Source organism: Protopterus annectens, chromosome 3.part0 (assembly GCF_019279795.1).
Source record: "Protopterus annectens isolate FY-2018-M chromosome 3.part0, PAN1.0, whole genome shotgun sequence".
Lineage (NCBI taxonomy): Eukaryota > Metazoa > Chordata > Ceratodontiformes > Protopteridae > Protopterus > Protopterus annectens.
Window position 1 is genome coordinate 1,521,408,177 of NC_056731.1, and position 27,329 is coordinate 1,521,435,505.

Consider the following 27,329-nt stretch of genomic DNA (forward strand, 5'->3'; position numbering starts at 1 on the left):
CACAGGCAGAATATGCATATTCCAGACAGATAGTGACCAGAGATTAGAAGCAAACCCTGGACCTTATTTCCCTACAAATTACCACCATGAGGATGACAGTGACTGTAAACCTGAGTATTGTTTAATGATCTGATAAGGAGATTCATTCTTCTTTAACGTGTATACAATTCAGGTGCTCTATACACACGCAGCTTGGTAGGTAAAACTTTCCTAGCCTACCTTTGCTCTTCCTCCTTCTCAAGTTACTCTGAATGTCTATTCTTGCTGCTGAAAGCATTACGTTAGATTCTAATGTTCCCAACTTGCTTAACATATTTTCAGCATAAGTCTTGTTTTCTTAGCTTCTGAGGTTGCCAGGTTATGAGTATAGACTAACTTTCTTATACATATTTTTCTTTCTTTCCTCCTGCTGTAATTGAAAGTATATTTCAGAAAACTTCCCTTCCCTTAGTCCATCTGCCCATCAGGGCAGCATCTGTTGTTTTTTCTTTCTCTTTTTTTGCTACCGCAAAAGTTATTGATTATGATAATATAGTTTTGTGATCTTGTTCAACACCTCTGGTATTAATTCTCCTTTCAGGACTTGCAGTTAGACTTCTGTCAAATGCCATTTTATGTTTGTCTGAATGTTATAGCTCTAGTTTTTTTTTCCTTCTGTTTTGATTAATTTGATGTTGTTTTCTGTCTTATTTGCTTCTGTCCCTGATTCTTTCTTTCATTGCTCAGGGTGATCTGGAGACTCTGACAATCTTTTTCCCTACTTCTCACCTCCAGTGCAGGTGAAGAGTTTGTTCATGAGATTAAAGGTTCCTTGGCATTGCTTGCTTCCACAGCTCAAGGAACATTTTTTTCCCTTGCAGTCCTGGGTTCTTCGGTCCTCCTAATCTGAGAGGTTTGGAGGATTTTTAGAGAGTTTTGTTTTTCTTTAGTGGATTACCAACAGACTCATTTGCAGGCTCCCCTCTCTGGGTTTTTTGAGAGGTGTACGTGTGAATTGCTGTCAAGTGCTGCTTTGCCATTAGGTCTGAAAATCATTTACAGTCCTTTGGGGTCTATTCCACTGTCATTGTGCTCATATTTTTCTGGAGTACAGCATTGGCTTTACCTATGTTGGGTTGTACAGCATCAGTATCCCCATGGTTGCCCCCCCTTCAATGCTGGCCGATGCTTTATTTCACTCAAAATACCCAGTTATTATACACATGATGCAGGATTGCTTTTCTGGTCCAGACATGGATGTGGTGTCAGACCCTGTATGGTCTTCTTTAGGCTTTGAGATGGTATTATTTCTTGCAGAGCCAGAGTTAGTCCCAATACATATGTACATATGATGTATGTTGCATCAGTGTGGGGTGGGATCGTGAGTTGAATTCCGCGTGTATTCCATGTCTATAAATGTCTGCCTCTGTCTTGTTGACTTTGTCTTCTGTCAAGTTGAAAGAGGGAGTGCAAATCTTATGCCTATCCACTGCTAGAGCCTTGTGCGCTGTTAACTTAATTTTGGTGAAAGTACCAGAAATTGATTCCCCAGACCTTTCATGCTTCACAGGCTGTCTCTGTTGTTGGATGGTGATCAGTATCCATAAAGACATCCAGAAGAGGCACATAGTTTTGTAGCTCTGTTTGGTCATTGGTGGATTGGAAATTGATGCTATCACCCCCCTCCCCCCACTTGCCAAAGAATAAAACTTTATGCAGTGAGTCTAGTTTATCTGAGATTCAAGTAGAATCCTTTCAAGAATCTCTTGTGTGTATGATCCTAGGTTATGGATAATGTTTAACTCATCCTAGCTATTTTCCCTCTTGTCTTCATTCATGTATTAAAGATTACCATGGGGCATGGTGGGACTGGACGATCTTCCAGTGTGCAAAGAATCCAGAAATTTCAGAGCAGAGACAAAAAAAAAATCCAAGTTAAATAGAAAAAAAGTCTAGCACTTCACCGATCTAGAAATCTGTAAGTTGAAGCAAGCAAATAATGTGAAGAATTCAGTTTTTGTTTAATGCTTACATTAAAATGAGTTTGAGTAGCAGCAAGAAAAAAAATATCAAAAGAATCCAATCAAACAGCAGTCTGGTTTCAGGGGTACACCCTTTTCGGTGCTTTATATAAAGAATGTTCTTTAAAACTATTTAACTAGGCATGTATGTACATTACGTGACGGAAATGGTAAAACGAAACAAACTCTGTGAATATAGTTTCTGATGGTAGTTTAAAACATTAAATGCTGTATGCATTGTAGATGATATAAAACAGTTGTACAGTCAACTACTAGCCACAAAATATGACAACAAATTATTTCTTAATAAATGTAGATTGGTACTTACTAAGGGATAAACACAACCCCTAAATTTACAGTCCAGACTTTTTTTTAGGATCACAGCTTAGAATTTTATCATTTATCTGTAATCGTGCATTTAGCCCCTGAATGAACAAGGGTGTATTTTTGGTGAGCATTGTTTGGTGAGCATTGTTTGGTCTTTTATAAAGCATTATTGCTTAGATGTTCAGTAGTTTTTCATCATCCTCAGATTTTTGCCACACAGGACTCCACAAGCAGAAGTCGTCATCTAAATTACCCATTCATTTGAATATACGTTTCCTGTCCTATATCTTGCAGATGTTAATAGAAGAAAGCTTTTGACACTTCAGTACATGCCTGTGGTTTACATTTTCTACTGGTGTTGCATCCAGTTAATCTCTCTCTCTCTGTCGTATCATTTTTTGTAATTTTGTAAAGGCTTCTTTATTCAAAATACTCTCTCAATATTTTTCCACTTCTGTAAATATATTTATCTGGTAAAAATATGTTAACATCTTTATAGTCTTGCAATGTATTTCAGTGCCTACAGATTTCATGTGGAATTCTAAATGTATTGGTGCTGTAAGTAGTGATCAAGTGCAAATCAAAAGCTGAGTTCGTAACAGGTGGTTTACAAACCAGTTAGTTTAATGTTGGCAAGACTTTGCATCCCTTTACACTTTTGACAATGACTGAGAAATTGTCACAAGAGCAGATTCTTCTAATCTGAAGAAATTAGGATTTAAGAATCTGACTGTATGTCAAGGGTAGCAGTCTGAATCTAGTCTGAATTTGAAATGATGAATTTTACTGAAAGTTTTTTTTTTTCTGTACAGGGCTGTGACTACTGAACCATTTGGAATTTTGGTGATTGAAATGTTTAAGAAGTCTGTCTTAGAAAGTATTTTATTTATTTGTTTGTCTTTGTTTATCAGGAAAGCCTGACAGGGTAATACCCATTTTCAACAGATGGCCAAGGAGAAATGCTCCATTTGTTTACATTGCATTATACTTAGCTCCAGTTAAAACAGAGTAGTTATTTTCTATTTACATTTATACACACACAGTAGTTACATTTGTACATTCTAAGATTTTTCCAGAGGTAAAAGTTACTAAAGAGAAAGCCCACATGCAGCTTCATTGTACAGGCAGCAGTTATGTATAAAAATTGTTTTGTCATTTCAATGAAAGGTTGAGAGTATTCTTTTTAAGGAGAGTATTTGGAGAGTTATCTTATGGTGAGCACAACGTCTTAACCTGGTGATAAGCATGTGCAGAACTAGGAATGGTTAAGATGTTGTTTAAGCAGTGGTATAAAACTGTTGTTTGTTTGAGAGTTGTGTTTGTATCCCAGAGTTTAGCAACTTATTGGGAGTAGAGCAAGTCTCCTGCAACATTATTTCACTTATTTGTGGGTAGTAGAACGGAGGTCTGTTGCTGGACAGTAATAAGTTTTATAGTGCAGAGCATTTTTCTGGATGATTCAGTTTGTGTGCTATAGTTAGCTGTGACTATATTAGGCAGTTGTGCAGTTCAAGCCATTTTAATTGCTTTAAGCTGTGACAATGATGAGTCCTATAAGGGAGATTGGTGCCAAATGTAGCTATTTTATTGTAGCAGGAGGCAAGTTTTTTTTTGAGTATTTAAGCTGGTTAGGGTAGGAGCAGTGCATAAGAAAGTTGGCAATAAGAATGCGATGGCAAGAGTTTTTCTTGCATTATCTGTAAGGAGCCCATTGATCTTTTAAAGGAAGCCTAGTTTCTGGTGTGTAGATTTAATAATGTGCAGTATATACTGGTCATATTTGAGATTGTCATCCATTATATAATGCCTGGAATTTTATTGCTATAGTTTCAGTGACAGTATTATTTCCTGACTTTATGGTAAAAGATTGCTTTTGATTTTGGCAGCTTTGAGGTAAAAAAGCATTAACTTAGTTTTCTTGGGGTTCAGTAGGTTTGATTCTTTGAGCCAGGTTTTTACAGAGAAGAAAGATGTTTGGGTAATGTTTTGGAGATTATTTTATGTTGAGGCTGCACATATTAATGCTGAGTTGTTTGCATACTGAACTAAATTAGCATGGTGAGTGGAGGTTATTAGTAAATATTAAATAAGAGAGAACCCTGGATAGAGCCCTGAGGGACACCTGTAGTAACTAGTTGAAAGGATTGAGTAGATTTGTTGCCATTTAACAGCTCATCTTCCAGATAGGTAATTAAGAAACCACAACAAGGAGTATTGTGAAAGTCCTATTGAGGAGAGTTGAATGAGTAGTTGCTGGTTTCAGACAGTATCAGATGCCTTTGTCAATTCTAAGAACATGGACACAGCAGACCATTGTTTCTATGTTGGTTTATTATATTGGTAAAATGTAGTAGAGCAGTAGTGGTGCTGATGTTCATCGTGTTACCCTGCTGCAGTCATCACACTTGGGTTATCCTGTCATCAGGCGGTCCCGCAGTTGGCCGGATTTCCAAAGTCTTGGTCTGACGTCGGTTGCTGTCGCCTCATCCCTGACGTCAGTACGCCAGGGGTACATATATTGCAACAGACGCCATTTTCTTCAGTCTTTCTTGCCGCGCGGTGCCCGAAGCAGAAGCAGTTCGCAAGTGCTGGTCGGCTGACTCCTGAGATTTTCGAATTCGAATTTCAGACCGAAGTCTTCTATAAAGCTAGGTACCCGTTGGGGAAACTTTTCTTGCCTCAGACCGATGTCAGAAAAAGTTAATTGTATTTCTTGTGGCAAATACCTCATAAGGATTTTCATTCTTATTGCATACCTTGCCTAGGCCCTGATCACGACGTCACTTCTTGTCGTTTTTGTGCTAGATTTAATAAACGTACTATTAAAAGACGATTTGATTTCGCACGACACTTTTTTGGTAGAAAATTTAACTATAACATGCCGTCGGAGCTACCGACTACTGGGGTGCACAAAAAGCACAGGGACAAGGACCGACAGCCCAGGCCTAACCCCGATTCCGAGGCCTCGGTTGATCGGTATGCAGCCTCTGACTACCGCAGGTCTGGAACCCGAGACCGCTACAGATATTTTGACGGAATGCACTAGACCGACGCAGCCTTTTACTTCAGGCCCTTCCGACGATTTACCTTCCAAGGACGTCGGTACTTCTGAAACGCCATTGGTTTCTGAAGGCATTTTCAGACAGACGACGCTTACAGTCAAAACTTTTTCCAAGTCCAAGACTCCTTCTAAATCGAAAAAGACTTCACTTCAGTCTCCCGTTCAAGGCCCTATGCCTAAGAAACAGATGCTCAAAATGGCTGAAGATTTGATTTCTCTTATCGGGGGTTCTCAGCCTCCTCCTGACAAAAGGCCTAGACAAGAGGAAGATTCTGCTTCCTCTGAACAACTGTCTATTTCTTCGGATTCCTCTGAGGACCAAGACTATTCCTTCTCTCCTTATGAAGATTCTGATGCTGAGGACTCTATTCCCTCAGCTTCCCCTCCAGAAGATTACTCTTTTGGGGAAACTTTACACACTATGAGGGAACATTTTCACTGGGAATGTCAGGATTACTCTGATTCCAAGAAAAGGCTCAGGGAGTTTCTTTTACTCCCCCAACACAGACCTCTAGCCATCCCTCCTGTTTTGGACATTGTGGATGATGTCTACTTAGAATCCAGTTTCAACCCTGACTCTCTACCTCCTGCCCCGGCCAAGCCTGACAGATGCTACAGAGTACCTGATTCCCACAAATTCCTTTACAAAAGCCCAGTAGCTGACCCAGAGACTATCTCCCAGGGTCCCAAGGGGGCTAAGGCTTCCATGGCTAAAAATCCAGTACCTTCTGAAAGGGATTCAAGAACACTAGACTGATGGGGGAAAAAGGTTTACACCTCAGCCACTTCAGCTATGAGAGCACTGAACTGCCAATTTCATATGCTTAAGTATCAGCAATTTCTGATCTCTCAGTTAAAACAAAGGATAACCACCCTACCTCAACAATCTGAAATGAAAGAAGTACAGGATTTGTTGCACGCTACCGAGCAGGTGGGCAAACATACCTTACAATGTGGGTTTGATTCTTTAGAGGCCTCCTGCAGAGCAGCTGTCACTGGATCAGTTATACGTAGGCATGCCTGGTTAAAGGAACAAAGTCTGCCTGATCATGTTAAAGCAAAACTACTAGATGCTCCCTTACAGCAGGATGTTCTTTTTGGTGTTAAAGCAGAAGAAGTTTTAAAGAAAATGGAAGATAAGGCGAAATCAATGCAGACAGTCAAAGATTTCCTACAAGTACAACCCCCTTGCTTCAGCAGAAACTGGCCAACAAAAAATTGGTCCTTTCCAGCCACTGACAGGCCTCAGAGGGGTAAATACAGGCACCCAAGGGGCAGAGGACAACCTCAAGCTCAGTATAAGCCTCGCAAATGGGGCACTCCAACCCAGAAGGGAGGAGAAGACCGGTCTCAACCCACCATAAGGCAAACTCAGTGACTTGCACCTCAGCTGGCCAAACAAAGCTCTTTTGTCAGCCCCCTTGGGGGGAAAACTAGCACTATTTGCAGACAACTGGCACATGGTCACAAAGGACAAATGGGTCCTAGACATAATTTTACGAGGATACAGATTCCACTTTCACACCTTGCCAATAAAAAGAGGAATGCCAAACCTGCCACAAAATCAAAGGGCAGAGGCTCAAAAACAAATTACAGCTCTCATGGCCATGAGAGCCATTCAAAGGGTACCAACTCAAGAGCAAGGCCAAGGATTTTACTCAAGACTCTTCCTAGTACCCAGAAAAGAAAATGCTTGGAGACCAATTCTGGACCTTTCAATTCTAAACACTTACTTGCAAGTTCCCAAATTCAAGATGCTAACATTACAGCAGCTACTTCCCATGTTGGGCAAGGAAGCATGGCTGGTAACGTTGGACCTCAAGGAGGCATACCTGCATGTCCCTATCAGGCAAAGTTTCTGAAGATACCTCCATTTCATTGCAGGTTCAACCCATTATCAATTCTCTGCACTGCCCTTTGGCTTATCTACTGCGCCCAGAGTATTCACAAAATGCCTGGCACCAGTAATTTGCATACTGCAGACAAAGAGGAATTCAGATATATCCATATCTGGACGACTGCCTCATCCAAGCAGAAAGAAAAGACATTCTCTTACAACATCTGGCTTTTGTGAAGCATCTACTAAATTGTCTGGGGTACACAGTAAACGAAAAGAAGTCAAAACTGGTACCCTCACAAAAAATGACATTCCTGGGTGCCAGCTTGGACACAACGGTCCAGAAGGCTTATCGTACACCAGACAAGCAATTACAACTGACTCAATATTTCAAGACAATGGCAACAAAGACCCAATTAACTGCAAGAAAAATTCTGCAGCCTTTGGGCTTCATGGCATCTTGCATTCTGATAATACCATTTGCAAAGCTGCATATGAGGAAATTACAGTGGTACCTAAAAAGCATATGGTCTCAACACAGCCACAGCTTGGACACAGTGATATCTCTCATTCCCTGCCTTCAACAGGAATTTCTATGGTGGGCACAAGCATGTCACCTCAACAAGGGTCAGTCTTTCACCTTGCCCCCACCGAGGCAAACTGTCACAACAGATGCTTCAGACTATGCCTGGGGGGACACACACAGCAGGGCAATGCATTCAAGGCCTATGGACTGCAGAACAAAGAAAACTGCACATAAACCAAAAAGAGATGCTAGCTGTACAGAAAGCTCTGACAGCCTTTAAGGATCTACTACAGCCAGGACAACTTGCAATAAAGACGGACAACACCACAGTAATGTGGTACATAAACAAACAAGGGGGCACACATTCCTACCCTCTTTGCAGGCAAGCAATAATCTTATGGAACACAGCTCTGGCCTACCAAGTCCAGTTACAAGCTCAAATCCTTCCAGGACAGAAAAACACATTGGCAGACTTAAGCAGAAACATCAAAGATCCCCACGAGTGGAAGCTAGACCCACAAATATTTACAGTGATAACTCAAAGATGGGGTCTACCAAATATAGACCTGTTTGCCAGTCCTCAAAACTACCAGCTGACAAAATTTTGCACAAGGACATTCCACCATCAAGCTTGGAAAGTAGACGCTCTCTCCTTCAGTTGGAAAAACCTGACAGCATATGCCTTTCCTCCATTACCTCTTCTCACAAAGGTTCTTTTGAAGGTCAAAAAGGAGAAACCTCGACTGATTCTCATAGCCCCAGACTAGCCACACCAGCACTGGTACCCGCTATTGAAGAATATGGCTCACAGCCCACCATGGATATTGTCTCAAATACCTCATTTACTCACGCAGCAAGACAAGCAGATTCTACACAGCCAGATCAAAACCTTAAACCTGGCTGCATGGCAAATCAATTAAGCATCCCAACAGCCCCTCTTTCACAAGCAGTACTGGATGTTATTCTAGAGGCCAGGAGGCCAAGCACCAGGAAGGCTTACTCGGACAAATGGAAAAGGTTTTGTTGCTGGAACCAAGCTAAAGGTCAAGACACAACTCAGCCTCATATGCCTCACATTCTGCAGTATTTAGCTGAGATGTTGCATAAAGGACTTTCCTTCTCCTCTATTAAAATCCATGCTTCAGCTATTTCAGCTCACTACGACACAAATCCACCTTTATTTTCAAGTCCTCTTCTAAGGCAGTTCCTCAGAGGGGCAAAAAATATTAGACCACCTAGAAGAGCCCCTACACCAACATGGGACCTCAACTTTGTTCTGGAAAAAGTAACGCTACCTCCCTTTGAACCAGCTTTTTCTGCAGACCTTCAGTTCCTATCTTGGAAGACTGCCCTGCTTCTGGCAATAACTTCTGCTAGGAGAGTCTCAGAATTACAGGCACTAATGGCAGTGGAACCTTTCCTCATTTTTCATCAAGACAGAGTTTCTCTTCGAACTAATCCTTCCTTCATGCCTAAGGTGGTTTCCAGTGTAGCTTTAAATCAAACCATCCACCTACCCACTTTCTTCCCCAATCCACAGAACAAAGGTGAGAGACTCCTGCATTCCTTGGACATTCACAGGCAGCTTCGTTACTACTTGGATAAAACTAAGGCTTTCAGAAAAACTGACCAGCTCTTTGTTTCCTATGCTACAGCTTCTCAAGGGAGGGCCATATCCAAGCAAACCATTTCTAAATGGATAGGCTATTGCATACGATTCTGCTATACCCATCATGGGAAACCAGTTCCTCCTACCATTAGATCCCACTCTACCAGGGCAACAGCTACCTCTACAGCCTTTCTCGGGGGTTCCTACCAAGGAAATTTTAGAAGCTGCAACTTGCAGGTCTGTACACACCTTCACCAAACACCATCACTTACCTCTTTATTCGAAGTCCAGGGCAGGCTTCGCCACTGCAGTTCTGCAGGGCCTCATTGCCTCCACTAACCCTCTATGATGCCTCCACCCACCCTACCTTAGCTTTGGGACTCAACCTAAGTGTGATGACTGCAGCAGGGTAACACGATGAACATAGTACAGTTTTGTACCTACCATAAATGTAGATGTTCGAGTGTTCACCCTGCTGCAGTCCAGGTTACCCTCACTCCAACCCCTCTGATCTACTGGCTAAATCTTTGCTATGCCTTTCTGATGTATTTGCTTATAGCTGAAGGGATTTTGTGTTTGTACAGTGTTCACACCTTTTGGTACTAATTTGGATCACCTTTTTGGGGGCACCTGACATCTGGGGCAAGAAAAACTGAAGAAAATGGCATCGGTTGCAATATATGTACCCCTGGCGCACTGACGTCAGGGATGAGGTGACAGCAACCGATGTCGGACCAAGACTTTGGAAATCCGGCCGACTGCGGGACCGCCTGACGACAGGATAACCCAAGTGTGATGACTGCAGTAGGGTGAACACTCGAACATCTACATTTATGGTAGGTACAAAACTGTACTTTCTGGGGCCTAAAGCCATGTTCTGTTTCTGAGATCGGGTTATTTATGGTTAGGTTTACATCGGCTGCATGCGGATGCATTTCTGTTTTGGAGAGAGAGAGAGAGGAAAGAATCAGTATTGGTCTGTAGTTAATGAACTCTGTAGATGTGCTGCCTTTATACAGTGGTATGATGTAGGATTTTTTTCCACAGTAATGGGACATATCTTTCTACTATGGACATATTAATTAGTATGGACACATGGAAGGCTATGACTTCTGCGGCTGTTTTTACATAGCCTGATGGTAGTTGGTCTACAGCTACTGAAGTAATTTTTCATTTAAGTAGCAATTTCATTATGAGCGAGGAGAGTACTGGACTAAAATTTGAAGAGCTGTGGTTGGTTTTGGCTGGACAGGGGTAGAGGGGGGGGCAGATGTATTAGTGTCAGCGAGATAGAATATTGATTGTGTAATGTAGGAATTAAGCTTTATGGGGATAGAGTTAGTCATATTGTCTGTTTTTGGAGAGGGAGTGGTGGTCTTGCCAGGTTGGATTAGTTTATTGATGACCAAAAAAGTTTTGGGTCGTTTTGATGTTTGTCTCTTAGGTTGACATAGTATATTTGCTTGTCCTGTTTAAGATGTCTAAATTACTGGAAGGCATTTTGAGTTCTATTTTTATACAAATTTTTCCAGGGTTTATCCCTTTCTATCATGAATTTTTTTGTTGAGGTGCAGGGTCGGACTTCACTCTTTTATTACATACTGATGCTAGATTATTTGAGGTCTGTAAGAATATGTTATTAGAGTGTTCTACCGCAATAGCTAGTGGCATTGTTTTAAGTATATTACAGCTATGTTGTTTTAGTGTTTCACTGAAAATATCTTTGCTGAAATAGGTTGCTTTTCGTATTTGATTATAGATAATATGTTTATCTAGGTTATGGTGAGTTCTAATGGCATATGTTGGTATGTGGTCACTTAAGCTGAGAGGCAGCTTACTTTTGTCAGTTTGTCTGGTTTATTTGTAAGAATCCAGTTTATTGTTGGGTGTCTCCCTGAAGTTTTGTAGATACCAGTGGGTGTGGTTATTAATTGTTTAAAGTTGTACACATTTATGGATTCAGTGGGGGTAGTGGAATTTGAGTTGCCAGTCTATTTTTAAATCTCCAAGTATTATAGTTTTGTGGTTAATTTGCCGGGATATCCAGTACAGGATGTTTTCAGCAGTATCTGTTATTCCCTAGTGGTATATAAGTTGCTGTGAAATATATAGTTTTCCTATTGTTGATTTTTAGGAGTGTTGTTAGAATTAAACATTATTAAATTTGGGTATTTCCTGTAGGAGAAATGTGATGGTCAGGGAATTTTTATAGAGGATTGCTACACTACCTACACACTTGTTTTATCTGTCATGGCTGAGTTTATTGGATGCTGGAGGGGTGATCTTATTATTCTTTATTTTCTTTTTTAACCAGGTTTCAATAGATATGACTACATCAGGAGTGTATGTGGCAAGGTAGTCGTGTATGTCATGGATTTTATTGCACTTTTTTTTTTTTTTCAAAAACATTTTTATTTTGCTTTCGTTATAAATATATGCAAATGTACGTATAACAAATAGAATAAAGCAATAACAAAACTATTTACAATATTTACATTCATCCATGATCATTTTAAACATGAGGTTATCAGTATTTGTTCAAAAGGTTTTCTAATTTTTGTCATGCTTTTTTTTATGAGTAATGTTATGAGTTCTATAACAAATGGTTTTGCAGTTCTTTTTTACAAACCACTTTTGCTAAATTAATAAAATCTTTAAATATCAGATCATGTTTACTTTTCCAGTTCAAAGTAATAATTTTTCTGGCATTTGCAAGAATTGACCAGAGAAAGCAAATCTGAGATTTAGATATTACATTAGGTATAGGAACATTGAATAGGATTAGTGAGTTAGAAATATGACAGTTCTCAGACCATAAAGCATTTACAAAATATGTGAAGTCTTTCCAGTGTTGAACAACATTTCTACATTCAGTGAACATGTGAACCCAGTTGGCCTCTAGTAATTCATCACATTTCCAACATTTACTTTCACTGTTTTTTGAGTATAAGATTTATTTTATGTGGAGTATAGAAACTCCTATTCATAAATTTCCATGTATACAATCTCCAATGTAATGAAGAAGAGGTACCATACATAGAATTCAATAACAATTTTTTGGATTCATCAAATATTTGTTCTCCATTAATCTTTACATAGTAATTCCAAATATCTGAGTCAAACTTTAGAGTGTCTTCTCTTAGTATCTTATAGATAGGTGAGATACTTAAATTTTGATTATCTATCTTTTCAAGACACCTAATAAGAAGCTGAATCAAACTAGGTATAGATTCAGTCTCTAAGTTGATTGATACTCTCATTTTGTATTCTATAAACTGCCGTAATGAGTGACAACCGTCTTGACTATTATCAAAACTACATAAAAGTGTGTAGTGGTTTAATACTCTTATTTTCAATAAACTGATGCCAGAATATCAAGTTATTTTCGCATCGCATTGATGTTGAAAGAATCTAGGCAATCAGGGGAGTATGCTATAGGGAATATAAGAAATAGAAATTGTTTAATGTTGTAATTACAATCAGTTATATTTTTAAAGTTATTAAATATTTGATTAATGCCATATGAAAAATGATCAAACTTCTTATTAAATAAACAAAAATTCGCGTAAAAGCCAATGAACTCTTCTTATTTCATATTATTCCTTAAATTGGTTTTCTGTAGATGTTCTTCGTGTTTCACTGTTACAGTCGTTACATTTAGGTAATCTGCTGGCAGGTTGCCCTCAGTCGGCCTGAATTCCAAAGTCTTGGGTCCTGTGTCGGTTGCTGTCTCCTCTTCCATGATGTCAGGTCGTCAGGGGTATAAACTAAGCAGCTGACGCCATTTTCTTCAGTCTTTCTTGCCACTCGGTGCCCGAAGCAGAAGCATTTCGCAAGTGCCGGTCGGCCGACTCCTGAAATATTCTAGTTTGAGTTTCAGAACCAAGTCTTCACTAAAGCCAAGTACCCCGTTGGGGAAACTTTTCTCTTGCTCCATACTGATGTCAGAAAAAGTTAATAATTGTATTACTTGTGGGAAGCAAATACCTCATAAGGATTTCCATTTATACTGTATTCCTTGCCTAGGCCCTGATCACAACATGCCTAGCTGTCAGTTTTGTGCTAGATTTAACCAATGCACTATTAAGCGTCGGTATATTTTTGCCTCTCAGTATTTTGGAAACAGATTTAACTACCCAGAAATGTCGTCGGATAACAATCAGACTACTGGAATACATAAAAACACGCAAAGAAAAGGACAGAGAGAGACAGTCAAGGTCCAAAACCGGCGACGAAGCTTCTCCTAAGCCAGTCACCGGTTCGCTGGTACTCAGTGAGGCGCTTTTGCAGCCCCTGATACCCTCTACTTTCGAGTCGCAGGCCCCTACCGACACCCATGTGGAGTCTGGCATGCCACGCAATACTTAAAGTATTGGACCCATGGATATATCTCCCTCGGATGGGTCCAGAGCCGCTGAGCAGGCACGGGCTTCTGAGGGTGTATTCAGGCCTCAACATTTTTATATCAAACCGACAGCTGCAAAACCAAAGACAAAAAACTTCTAAAACTAAAATAACGGCGCATGAGCCACGTACACTGGCCTGTATGCCTAAAAAACAGATGATCAAAATGACTGAAGACCTTATTATCTTGATCAGGGGTTCCCATCCCCCTCCAGATAAGAGGCCTAGGCAAGACACTGATTATGAATCTCCAGATCAGGTTTCTATTTTCTTCTGATTCCTCTTCTGATCAGGAATTATCTATACCTCCCTATGAGGATTCTGATGCAGAGGAGTCTATACCATCTGCATCACCTCCTGAGGATTATTCATTTGGAGAAACCATGCATACTTTGAGGGAGCATTTTCACTGGGAGAGTCAAGATTTCTCAGAATCAAAAAAGAGGCTCGGGGATTTCCTTCTTCTCCCTCAGCACAGGCCTTTAGCCATACCCCCTGTTTTAGACATTGTGGATGATGTGTTTTCAGAGTCCAGCTTGACCCCTGACTCCTTATCTCCGGCTCCCGGCAAGCCTGACAGGTAATACAGGGTCCCTGACTCTCACAAGTTTTTATTTAGAAACCCTGCTGCTGATCCTGAAACTATTTCACAGGGTCCAAAGGGAGTTAAGGCCTCAACAGCAAAAAATCCTACCCCCTCTGACAGAGATTCAAGGGCACTGGATAGATGGGGAAAAAAGGTTTATACATCTGCAACCTTGGCAATTAGGGCCTTAAACTGCCAGTTTCATATGCTCAAGTATCAACAACATGTTATGGGATTGCTGAAACAGAAAATGATGTTTATTTCTGAATGTGCAGAAAATAAAGAATTGCAGGAATTATTGCATGCAGCTGAACAGGTTGGAAAGCATACTTTGCAATGTGGTTTTGATTCCATAGAGGCCTCCTGCACGGCCGCAGTTACTGGATCTGTGATTCAGAGGCATGCCTGGCTAAAGGAACAACATTTGTTTGATCATGTTAAAGCTAAATTACTAGATGCACCTTTACAGCATGATACCCTGGTATTAAGGCAGAAGAGGTTTTAAAGAAAACAGAAGACAAAGCTAAGTCTATGCAGACTGTAAAAGACTTCTTACAAGTGCAGCCACCAATATTCAGTAGACACTGGTCTACAAAAAATTGGTCCTTTCCAGCATCAGACAGCTCAAAGGGGCAAATCCAGACGCCCTAAGGGTTCCAGATATCAGGCACAAGATTCATACAGGTCAAAGCAATGGGGTGTTTCTACCTCCAAATCTGGAGGAGATAAAGCACAGACCTACAGAAAACAGTCCTAATGACTTCCCTCTGCCTGCACCAAGCACTTATCTTTTGGCAGCACCTTTAGGGGGGAAATTAGCACTTTTTGCTCAAAATTGGCAGTTGTTAACCCAGGACATGTGGGTGCTAAACGTAGTATCACAGGGATACAGATTTCATTTCCATACTCTGCCAATGGCAAACGGTTGGCCAGATCTGCCAAAAAATCAATGGGCAGAGGCACAGAAACAAGTTACGTCCCGCATGGATATGGGGGCCATTCAGCCAGTACCAGAACAGGAAAAAGGACAAGGTTTTTACTCGACTGTTCTTGGTACCCAGAAAGGACAAGGCCTGGTGGCAAATACTGGATTTATCAATTTTGAAAACATACCTGGACATTCCAAAATTCAAAATGCTGACTTTGCAGCAGCTTCTGCCCATGCTGGGCAAGAATGCTTGGCTGGTGACATTAGAACTAAAAGAGGCATACCTGCATGTCGCAATAAGGCAATCATGCAGAAAATACCTCAGATTTAAGGCTGGCTTAATGCATTACCAATTCTCTGCACTGCCCTTTGGCTTATCTACTGCGCCCAGGGTCTTTACAAAGTGTCTGGCACCAGTAATTGCATTTTGCAGAAAAAGAAGTATACAAATGTATTCTTACTTGGACAACTGTCTCATTCAAGCAGAGAACAAGGACATTCTTCTTCAACACCTGACGTTTGTGAAAAGGCTTCTAACATGCCTAGAGTACACAATAAACGAAAAAAAATCACAATTGGTACCCTCTCAAAAGATAACATTCCTGGGTGCAAGCTTGAGTACAACTGCCCAGATGGCTTACCTCACGCCAGACAAGCAAAGGCAACTGACTACTTACTTCAAACTGATGGCAACAAAAACCCAGTTATCTGCAAGACAAATTCTGCAGGCTTTGGGCTTCATGGCATCCTGCATCCTACTGATTCCATATGCAAGACTGCATATGAGGAAACTTCAATGGTACCTAAAAAGTTTATGGAGTCAACATTGTCAGTCTGGAAGCAATGATTCCTCTCATTCCCTGCCTACAACAGGAGTTTCTATGGTGTGCAAAGGCATGTCACCAAAACATGGGATGGGCCTTCACTCTACCCCCTGCCAGACAAACCTTAACAACAGACGCATCAGATTATGCCTGGGGGGCCCACATGGCAGGAATGTATGGACCCCAAAACAAATGTATCTACATATCAACCAAAAATAGATGCTAGCTGTTCAAAATGCGCTGACAGCCTTCAAGGACTTAATTCATCCAGGACAACTACTGATAGACAGACAACACCACGGTCATGTGGTATATAAAGAAGCAGGGGGGCACGCACTCATACCCCCTTTGCAGATTAGCCATGGCACTGTAGGACACAGCTTTCACTTACCAATTACATCTTCAAGTACAATTCCTGCCAGGAAAACAAAATACTCTGGCAGACGATTTAAGCAGAAACCTTATGGATCCTCAAGAGTGGAAACTATCCACAAGTCTTCAGCATGATAATAAAGAAATGGGGGATCTCAGACATAGAACTATTTGCCTCTCCTCAAAATTATCAATTGAAAAGATTCTGCACAAGGACTTATCACAGACAAGCGTGGAACGTGGACACCCTGTCCTTCAGTTGGAAAAACCTATCAGTTTACGCCTTTCCTCCTCTGCCTCTTCGTCCCAAGGTCCTCCTAAAAGTCAGACAACAGAAACCAAAGATGATACTAATTGCAGTGGACTGGCCCCGCCAATACTGGTACCCAATTCTAAGGATCTTGTCTCAATACCCAGCTTGGACCTTACCTCAAAGACCTCAACTTCTGTCCCAGCAAAACAATCAGATCCTGCACAATCAACTCCAGACACTGAACCTGGCAGCATGGCTGATCATGTAGTTATACAAACAACACCTCTCAGTAAAGCTATGATGTCATTTTGGAAGCCAGAAGGCCTAGTACTAGAAACTTTTATGCTGATAAATGGAAGAGATTCTGTGCTGGGAATCAAGCACAAGGAACTGATACAGCAGAACCAAATATTCTTCAGATATTACAATACTTGACTGAGATGCTTGACAAAGGCCTATCGTTCTCATCAATTAAAATCCATGCCTCTGCCATTTCGGCTCATTACAATACAGAGCCACCAATCTTTTGTCATCCTTTACTAAAGCAGTATCTTAGAGGAGCCAAAAATGTAAGGCCTCCTGGAAGATCACCAATACCTGCATGAGACCTTAATTATGTGTTGGAAAAGCTCACCCTGCCTCCATTTGAACCAGCTGCTACTGCTGATATAAAGTTCCTATCATGGAAAACAGCTGTGCTACTAGCAATTACTTCAGCAAGAAGAGTCTCGGAGCTACAGGTCCTCATGGCTGTGGAGCCTTTTATCATATTTTACCCAGACAGGGTGTCTCTGAGGACAAATCCAACATTTATGCCTAAGGTGGTTTCTGATGTGGCTCTTAACCAAACTATTCATCTGCCAACCTTTTATCCAAATCCGCAGAACAAGGGTGGAGAGAATTCTGCATTCCTTGGACGAACACAGACAGCTAAGATTCTACTTGAGCAGGACTAAAGCTCTAAGAAAAACTGAGCAATTACTAGTGACATATGCTGCAGGATCAGAAGGGAAGGCTATTTCAAAACAGACAATTTCAAAGTGGATAACCCACTGCATTCGTTTCTGCTACTTACACCATGGTAAACCTGTGCCCAAGGGCATTAGGTCTCATTCCACCAGAGCTGCAGCTACTTCAGCAGCCTTTCTCAGAGGAGTACCAACCAAAGACATTCTAGAGGCTGCTACTTGGAGTTCTGTTCACACCTTTACAAAGCATTATCATTTGCCTCTCTACTCTAGGTCCAGGGCAGGCTTTGCCACTGCAGTTCTGCAGGGCCTTATAGCCGCACCTAATGCTGTTTAGCTCCAGCCTCCCAACCATAGCTTTGGGATTTTACCCAAATGTAATGACTGCAACAGTGAAACACGAAGAATATAGTACAGTTGTGTACACTTAGCATAAATGTAGATGTTCGAGTGTATTCACTGTTGTAGTCCAGGTTACCCTCCTGCCATGCCCCTTTCATTCTGGAGCTTATCTTTCCTTCTCTATCTTCTACAACCTATGTGTTGTATTTGCTTGTAGATGAAGGTAAAGTTTATATTGTTGCATGTATATATAGTTTATATATATATATATATATTTTTTTTGCTACCTTTTTTGTGGACACCTGACATCTGTGGCAAGAAAAGCTAAAGAAAATGGCGTCGGCTGCTTGTTTTATACCCCTGACGTCATGGAAGAGGAGACAGCAACCGACGCAGGACCCAAGACTTTGGAATTCAGGCCGACTGAGGGCAACCTGCCAGCAGATTACCCAAATGTAATGACTGCAACAATGAATACATTCGGACATCTACATTTATGGTAAGTGTACACAATTGTACTTTCTGACATCCGTTATATGAATCTCATGTATTGTTTTCCAGCCAGATATATAAGTAGGTGTGATCCAATGTAATATTATATTAATTATAACTGATCTGGAATAAAGATCTAAGCTAGAAAATACTATCCCATTACTGTTTCAAGCTCTAATGTTCTGTTTGTATGCAATCCTAGGTTTTAAGGGGAACCATAAAAATTTAAGTAGCATGGAAGTTTTTGGGAGAGGGTAGTATCAATGACTGTATATAAAACAAAATTTTAGGTAAAACGATCATTTTAATTAGAGAGCCTATCCTCCATTTGTGAAGAACATTGTATTCCATCTTTTGATTAGTTCACTAATGGTGGTTATTAAATTATTGTACTGTAGTTTAACAGGCTCTTTCCATGTACTCTTTATACTGACACCCAAATATTCTAATACATCATTCTCCCAATTAAACAGGCTATTCTCTCTTAGGTTTTTGTTGATATTTTTGTAAATTAGTAATGTTTTGGATTTATTATGACTAAAGTTAAGCCATGACATTCTTTCAAACTTGCTTAAGGTATTTATAACATCATGCAAAGAACCATCAGTATCACCCAACGTTAACATATCAGCAAATAATTGTATCTTAGGACAAGAGTCCTTATTCAATTGAAAGCCTTTTTTATATTTTGCTTGTTTCTGATGTATGTAGTAAAATGTTCCATTGAAAGAGCAAACAATAATGGTGACAAAAGACAACCTTGTCTAGGTCCCTTGAGGATTTCTAGTGGTGAGGATAGACATGATCCAGATGTTCTTCATCTCACATTGCTGCAGTCCTTACATATGGGTAGTCCGCTGTCCTCGGTCGGCCCGAATACCAAAGTATTAGGCTGACGTCGGTCAAGGCGCTTAAAACTGACATCAGGACGTCAGGGTACAAAAGCGCATGACCGACGTCATTTCCTCAGTCTTTTTTGCCGCATGGTCCGATGCAGAAGCAGCGTTGCAAGTGCCGTTCGGCGTTCTGAAATTTTTCGAGTTCGGAGTTTCAGACCGAATCCAAGTTGGCTAAGTACCCCGTTGGGGATTATTTTGTTTTTTTCTTGCCTCAGTGTTTTACCGGATGTCAGAAAAAGTGAATAACTGTATTTCTTGTGGGAAACAGATACCGCATAGGGATTATCATTCTTTGTGTATTCCTTGTTTGGGGCCTGAGCACGACGTTGTTGGGTGTCGCTTTTGTGCTAGGTTCAATAAACGCACTATTAAGCGAAGATTGGATTGTGCTAGGCTGGTCTTTGGGAAGCGGTGCAATTATAATATGCCGTCGGATTCTCCGCGCCCGCTTCTCTTGAAGAAGCGCAAAGACAAAGCAGTTAAACTCAGGCAAGATGAGTCGTCCGTTCGGACGCCGGTTCTTTAGAGGTTTCAGTGGAACCGGTGGTTCCGACAGAGACTTCTCTGGAGTCTCAGGGGAAGACTTTGATTTTGCAGGAGGTGGTCTCTCAGGAGGCAGGTCAGGCTGAAGGGGCTTCCCAAGTTACTGTACTCCCTCCCTTCCTAGGGTGGTTAGGCCTTCTCCTTCTGTTTCCAAGGCTTCTCCCAGAGGCAGGCCAGTTTCAGCTTCTGTTGGTGTCACTCCTAGTTCAGCAGGGTCTGTGCCTAAGAAGCACATGCTTAAAATGGCAGAAGATTTAATTACTCTGATTAGAGGTTCTATGCCCCTCCTGATAAGAGGCCTAGGGTGGAGCCAGAGTTGGGAAGTTTTGAGCAGGCTTCGGATATTTCAGAGTCTTCAGCTGAAGACTTGCAGGAGTATTCTCCTTATTCTGATTCTGATGCAGATGATTCCACTCCTTCTGCTTCTCCTCCAGAGGATTTTTCTTTTCAGAGACACTTCATTCTATGAGGGAACATTTTAAGTGGGAAGGTCAGGACTTCTCTGATTCTAGGAAAAGGCTTAGGGAGTTTTGCTGTTACCCCAGCATAGGCCCTTGGCTATACCCCCTGTTCTGGATGTTGTGGAAGATGTGTTTGCAGAGGCTTCACTTAATCCTGACTCTCTGCCTCCTGCTCCTGTTAAACCGGATAGGTATTACAGGGTGCCTGAGGCTCATAAATATCTTTATAAGAGTCCTAGGGCGGACCCAGAAACTATTAGTCAGGGACCTAAGGGTGTCAAGGCCTCTGTTGTAAAAAATCCGGTTCCTCTAGACAAAGAAGCCAGAGCTTTGGATAGATGGGGAAAGAAGGTCTATACATCTTCTACCTTAGCTATGAGGGCTTTGAATTGCCAGTTTCATATGTTGAAATTTCAAAACTTTCTTCTTTCTCAATTGAAGTCTAAGGTGGACGCTCTGGCGGAAGGCATTGAGTGTAAAGAGTTGCAAGATTTGGTGCATGTCTCTGAACAAGTGGGTAAGCATTCATTACAGTGTGGTTTTGATGCTGTGCAGGCCTCGTCTAGGGTGGCTGCCACTGGCTCAGTTCTTCGCAGGCACGCCTGGTTAAAGGATCAGAATTTATCTGACCATGTTAAGACAAGGATTTTGGATGCTCCTTTGCAGTCTGATGTGTTGTTTGGTTCACCTGTGGAATCAGTCTTGAAGAAAATGGAAGACAAGGCTAAGTCTATGCAGGCTGTTAAAGATTTTTTGCAAGTTCAGCCTCCGAAGTTTAGTAGGAATTGGCCTGCTAAGGGGTGGACGTATCCTTCTTATGATTCTCAGTCTAGGGGTAGATCTAGACGTGGTAGGGGCAGAGCTCAGAGTTCTTTCAGGCCTGGAACAGGGAGTTCACCTGCACAATCTTCGGGGGAGGGCAGGGGCCAGTCCTTTCGTAAACAGGCCCAATGACCCACTTTTTCAGCTGCCAGATCCTTCTTGCCTGGCAGCACCTTTGGGAGGAAGGTTAGCACTCTTCAAGGAAAATTGGATGTTGATTACCCAAGACAAATGGGTATTGGATATCATACACCAGGGTTACAAGTTTTATTTCATTACCTTGCCTCCTTTCAAAGGCATGCCGGACGTTCCTCCTCAGCAAAGACTAGAGGCTCGCAAACAAATTTCTCTACTACAAATAGGAGCCATACAAACGGTTCCTCTGCCAGAAGTGGGCCTAGGATTTTATTCTCGCCTGTTTCTAGTACCAAAGAAAGGAAACACGTGGAGACCAATTTTGGATTTATCCATCCTCAACACATATCTGGACATTCCCAAGTTCAAAATGTTAACGTTACAACAGCTTTTACCTCTGCTGGGCAAAGATCACTGGATGGTGACTCTGGATCTCAAAGAGGCTTACCTTCATGTTCCTATCAGGCCCAGTTGCAGGAAGTATCTGCGGTTTTGGGCTGGGACTTCACATTATCAGTTCTCTGCATTGCCCTTTGGCTTATCTACTGCGCCCAGAGTGTTCACGAAGGTTCTGGCTCCAGTGGTAGCTTTCTTCAGGCTAAGAGGAATACAGATCTATCCTTATTTGGACGATTGCCCGATACTGGCCCAAGAAAAGGACGAACTTCTTCATCATTTACAGTATGTGATGGCAGTGTTAAGATGCCTGGGGTATTCTGTGAACGAAATAAAGTCCAGTCTAGTACCCTCTCAGGACATGTGCTTTCTGGGTGTGAGACTGAATACAGCATCCCAGATGGCCTTTTGACCCCGGACAAACAAAAGAATCTTTCTCTTTACTTCCACCAGTTGTCTCATCAGTCCAGGCTGACTGCAAGGACAGTCCTTCAAGCCTTGGGGTTCATGGCATCTTGTATTCTGGTACTTCCCAATGCCAAACTGCATATGAGGAAGCTACAATGGTATCTCAAGAATGTATGGACACAGCACTGCCAAGATTTGGACACTGTCATTCAAATAATACCTTGCATTCAAAAGGAATTTTTGTGGTGGGCTCAGGAATGTCACCTAAACAAGGGACTCTCTGTGACCCGGCCAGAGGCGAGTCAGATTTTAACGACAGATGCCTCAGACAATGCTTGGGGAGCTCATCTAAATGGGAAATGGATACAAGACACGTGGCCTGCCAGACTTCAACATCTACATATCAACTTGAAGGAGATGTTAGCAGTCCAATTTGCATTGATAGCTTTCAAGAATTTACTTCTTCCAGGGCAGGTGTTGATTCAAACAGACAACACAACTGTCATGTGGTACATCAACAAGCAAGGGGGAATGCATTCTTATCCTCTATGCAGACAAGCAATGATTTTGTGGGAGACTGCTCTCAGTTTACAGCTAAATCTTCAGGCAAGGTTTCTGCCAGGAGCACAGAACTCCTTAGCAGATGTGTTGAGCAGACAAATTATGGATCCCCACGAGTGGAAATTGGATCCTCATGTATTCCAGAGGTTGACAGTGTTATGGGGAACTCCAGACATAGATCTGTTCGCTTCTCCACTAAATTACCAGCTGCCAAAGTTTTGCACAAAAGGTTTCATCCCTCAGCTTGGAAAGTGGATGCTCTCTCATTCAATTGGAGCAATCTTCACGTGTATGCCTTTCCACCTCTGCCTCTCCTCCCAAAGGTACTGCTGAAGGTCAGACAGGACAAGCCAAACATGATTTTAATAGCTCCAGATTGGCCTCGACAGCACTGGTACCCATTACTGAGAAGTCTGGTACGGGAGCCTCCATGGCCTTTGCCTTCGATTCCTCACCTGCTGTCTCAGGAGAACGGTCATTTATTCAATGTCAAACTTCATTCTCTTCATCTGACAGCCTGGCATATTCTGGTTTAAACCCTGGAGGGTCTCAGCTTCCACAACAAGTTTTGAATGTTATTTTGGAGGCCAGAAGGCCTAGTACAAGGAAAGTTTACGCAGCTAAATGGAGGAGATTTTTATTTTGGAGTACAGCAAAGGACTTTGATGTTTCTAAACCTAATTTAAGTGTGGCGCTTCAATACCTTACTGAGTTATTGGACAAAGGTTTGTCCTTCTCCTCTATAAAGGTTCATGCTGCAGCAATCTCTGCTCACTATGACTGTGACCCACCATTATTTTCTCAGCCTTTGTTTAAGCAATTCCTTAGAGGGGCAAAGAATATATGACCCCCACGTAGAGCTCCTACTCCTGCTTGGGACCTCAATTTTGTGTTGGAGAAACTCACTCTACAACCTTTTGAGCCTGCAGCATCGGCAGAGTTGAAATATTTATCTTGGAAGACTGTTTTTTTGTTGGCCATTACCTCTGCGAGAAGGGTTTCTGAATTACAGGCCCTTATGGCAGTTGAGCCTTTCTTAATTTTCCACAAGGATAGGGTGTCTTTGCATTAACCCTTCTTTTATGCCTAAAGTGGTTTCTAGTGTGGCTTTAAACCAAACTATTCATTTGCCTACTTTTTATGCAAACCCCCGAAATAAAGGGGAAAAGATTTTGCACACTTTGGATATACACAGACAGTTGCGATATTATTTGAGCAGAACTAAAGGGTTCAGGCAGTCTCAGCAGTTGTTTGTTTCTTTTGCTTTGGGTTCTCAGGGCAGACCTGTTTCAAAACAAACTATTTCTAAGTGGATTGGTTTTTGTATTGCTTTCTGTTATTCCCATCATGGTAAGGAGATTCCAGCTGGGATTAGGCCTCATTCCACTAGGGCTACTGCCACTTCTACAGCTTTTTAAGGGGTGGCTACTAAAGATATTTTGGAAGCAGCTACTTGGAGTTCAGTGCATACTTTCTCTAAGCATTACCACCTTCCACTTTACTCTAAATCTAGGGCTGGATTTGCAACTGCAATTTTACAAGGCATGTTGGCAGCTCCTAATGCTTTATAGTTTTGCCATCCTCCCTTACCTCTGCTTTGGGATTCTACCCATATGTAAGGACTGCAGCAATGTGAGATGAAGAACATAGTACAGTTTTGTACCTACCATAAATGTAGATGTTCAAGATCCACATTGCTGCAGTCCAATTACCTCCCTCCTTCCCCTCTGTTGTTGAAGGTGGTGGTGTGGTTTGTGTTGTACATATTGTAAATATGGTTAGTGCACGGGTGGTTGGTTGGGTTTTGCTGGTTTTTGGCTTTGGCCTGTCTTGTTAGGGCCTTCTGACATCTGGGGCAAGAAAAGACTGAGGAAATGACGTCGGTCATGCGCTTTTGTACCCTGACGTCCTGATGTCAGTTTTAAGCGCCTTGACCGACGTCAGCCTAATACTTTGGTATTCGGGCCGACCGAGGACAGCGGACTACCCATATGTAAGGACTGCAGCAATGTGGATCTTCGAACATCTACATTTATGGTAGGTACAAAACTGTACTTTTTCACATAAGCTTGTGCCCCACTATAAATTTTCATTAATAAGTTGACAAAAATCTGAGGAGAATTCAAAACCAATAAGAATTCTTTGTAGATAAGACCAACTAATAGAATCGAAAGTCTTTTCTATGTCTAGGCTGATAATAGTTGTTTTTTTGTATTTGCATGCTATGTCTATTAATGATAGTAATTTAATAATGTTATTTTGCACTTTTCTATGAAGAATGAACCCTGTCTGATCATTATGTATTAGATTAGGTAATTTATTTCTTTATCCTATTAGCTAATATTGCCATGAAAATTTTGTAATCCGTGTTTAGTGACCAAATTGGGCTATATGAATCGCAAGGTTTGGGGCCCTTACCTTGTTTTAATATGGGGGAGATATAGTATTTCCACGATGGGGGTGTTGTACATTTTAGCTTAACCATAGTAAAGGCACTCATTTTCTTTATTATATATTCAGGGAAAAATCTTGTATAGTTCAGGAATTATTCCATCCAGTCCAGGAGCGTTATTATCTTTTTAAATTTTTTATTTGCTCTTTCATTTCTGTTAGTATTGTTTGTTTATTTAATATGTTATTTTGTTGCAATGACACCTTAGTAGTTATATTTTCTTGAATAAAAGTATTTATTACATTCTGTCTCCAAAAGTGGTGTGTTATTTATATCTTTGTAGTAGTTTTTGAACACTTTAATATGTCCATTAAGTTAGATGTACTCTTAACTGAACCATCACTTTTATATTTAATCTCATTAATAAGATTTAGATTTTTTTTTTGGATCTTATCACTATTTTATGTAGATATTTGGGATTTACAGCATAAGATTGTAATTTCAATTTTCCAGGTTTATGGCTACCTTATGTTTCACAACTTCTAAGTATTTTGATTTAACTTAGTAATTTCATTGTGTACTACTTTATTATTTGGTGTTGCCTCCATTTTTATCTTGTCTTTGTTTTTTTTTGCAAGTCTAAAAGTTATGTCCTTTTTTAAGGTGCCGAGATATTATTCTACCATATATATATATATATATATATATATATATATATATATATATATATATAAACTTTAAAGGTATCCCATAGTATAGTATCAGTCACTTCACCTTTATCAGTTGTTTCCATAAAACATGTCTATTTCTTTCATTATTTATTCCCTAAAGTCATTTAACTTAGTTATGTAAGCAGGAATTTTCTGTAGAAATCTTAAATCATCTGTATGTGTAGTTAATGTAAAGTTTATAGCATTATGGTCCAAAAGTGGCAAGTTGTCATAGATACATCACTTATTTTAGTGTCAATATTATTTGATACAAAGACCTTATCAGTGTTTGTTTGTATACCAAACAAAACCGTAATCAGGTCCAGAAATTTGTCATCGTATTTAGTACTCATTCCTGTTATCCAGTATGTATTAATCAAAGTATAATACTTCCTATTAATTTCCAAAATAACTGTGCTTAGCATCCAATCTTTATCTAAATTTGTATAAGTATTTTTCCATAGAATGAGTGCCCCTTCTCTTAGTCTTAGAACATGAATCAGCCAGAATGGTATAGCCATTGAATGAGTATTTTTGTAAATCTTGTTTTAATAGATGGGTTTCCTGTAAAAAGATGATCTGGGCTTTATGCATTTTGGTATATTTAAGCAAACCAGCTCTTTTGACATTGTTGTTCAAACCATTAATATTTAATGATAAACATTTATAAGCCATTGACTATAACGTGTATGTTACTACTAACTGAAAGACCTTTCTTCCATGTTGACTTGAAATCTACTGAAAACTTACTTATCATGGATGCATAACGTGTATTAAGCACTACTTTCAAAAACCCAAAACTATTTACAAGCACATACATGAAACATAAAGTTTCTGGTTTAGTTAAAAACGTAACTAAACCATCCATCCACCACCTCTCCAATACCAAATGACACAAATTATCCATCTCTGCTTATAATATAGTATAAAAACAAAAAAGAAAAGCATTATGAAAGCAACTAAAGAAATCTGAATCCATGAAATATACATTAGAATGAGTGTCCAGTATATCTGAAGCTATATGAATGTCACATATAATAGCACCTCTAATACGTAGATATTCCAGAAATACACATCATATCCAAGTTTGTGTAAACATTAGAAGCTGAGGGTTAAGAAGATTGTCATTATTTCCAAGACTTTTCAAGAAACATCAGATAATTTAACCATTTTGTCAGTCATCTATCTAACATTTTTCATGTAAGGATCTGTTGAAAATATATATATATATATATATATATATATATATATGTGTGTATATCACTTATTACAAGATAAGTATTATATTTTCCAATTATACACATTACTCATCTGTATTAACAATCTCTATGTTGACATCTTTCATCAGGAAGGGGAAGAGAGGAAAAAAAAGGGCCTCACAACCCTGTTTAGTTACTAAAGGTTTAGTTGTATAACATAAGTCTGATGTTAATATGTATAATGAGTTTTCTAATGCAGCTCCTATTTCACTTG

At 40.4% G+C, this 27,329-nt stretch overlaps 1 protein-coding gene across 1 annotated transcript in view; it reads left to right on the forward strand.

Annotated features, from left to right (window-relative positions):
* SMCHD1 (structural maintenance of chromosomes flexible hinge domain containing 1) overlaps positions 1–27,329 on the forward strand; it is a 3,546,415-nt gene that overhangs the window by 282,037 nt on the left and 3,237,049 nt on the right. The window lies entirely within an intron of this gene.